Here is a 940-nt window from a genome sequence, read left to right as displayed (position 1 = left end):
AGCTCCTTCCTGCACTGGTCGGGATTGAGGCGAAGCTGCCTCTGGCCCCTGCAGGAATTACTCCCTAAGAATTCCCAGTGACCCAGCAGCTCTGAAACTCCCCTGGAGCTCAGGGAGAAGCAGGTTCCTGGCCCCTGCTGAAGCCCTGCCCTTGTTTTTCGCCCTGTGTGTACAGAAATACAATCTCAAGGCAATGCCAGGGGTGGCAAACACGCGTGGAGGGTGACAGCGAGATCCTGGCTCCTGCCACTGCCAAGTTGTTCTGATGACTTAATAAATAGCTGCATTTCGCATGTCATCCCCAGTGTCTTCACAAATATCTCATGCATGTTATTTACGAATGCTCCTCGTGCAGAGCCTGGCAGAAAGGCCCTACAGAGCCTCCAGGAGCTGCTGCATCCACAGACACATCCCTCGCCCTCCAAGCGCTGCCAGAACAACTTGTGAGGATCCCAGAGCTTTTCAAAGGCCTCGGCTAAGCATGGCAAACCCTCCTGGAAGCCCTGGTGCCAGCAGAGAAGGGATGAGGACCATCATTTGTGCCATGAGCAACGCTCAAAGAGCATCAGCCCCTCTGGAAATGATGTCCGAGCAGCTAAACCCAGGCTTCAGCATTGGAGAAGGTCCATGAGAAGCCTCACGAGCAAACCCTGGTCATTTCACCCATCCATTCCCAGTGCACATGGTGCAGGGACAACAATTCTACCTGCTGCAAGAAGCCCAGACGACCCCCCCCTATATTTATTGATGAAGCCAGTTCCATCCTCCTCCATACGCTCCCCCCAGCCCCTGCTTTTATAGGGGATGAGAGGCTGGAACCACCCAAAATCCTCAGGATACCCCTCTGTTAGTCCAGGCTTTCTTTTTTACTACAAAGCAAAGCAAACTGAAGCTGACTTCAAGACAATGTGGTGGGTTCAGTGCTGAGAGCAGAGAGGAG

Source organism: Nestor notabilis, unplaced genomic scaffold, assembly GCF_000696875.1.
Source record: "Nestor notabilis isolate BGI_N333 unplaced genomic scaffold, ASM69687v1 scaffold17384, whole genome shotgun sequence".
NCBI lineage: Eukaryota > Metazoa > Chordata > Aves > Psittaciformes > Psittacidae > Nestor > Nestor notabilis.
The sequence above is the reverse complement of the archived record's forward strand: the minus strand, read 5'-3'. Positions refer to the sequence as shown.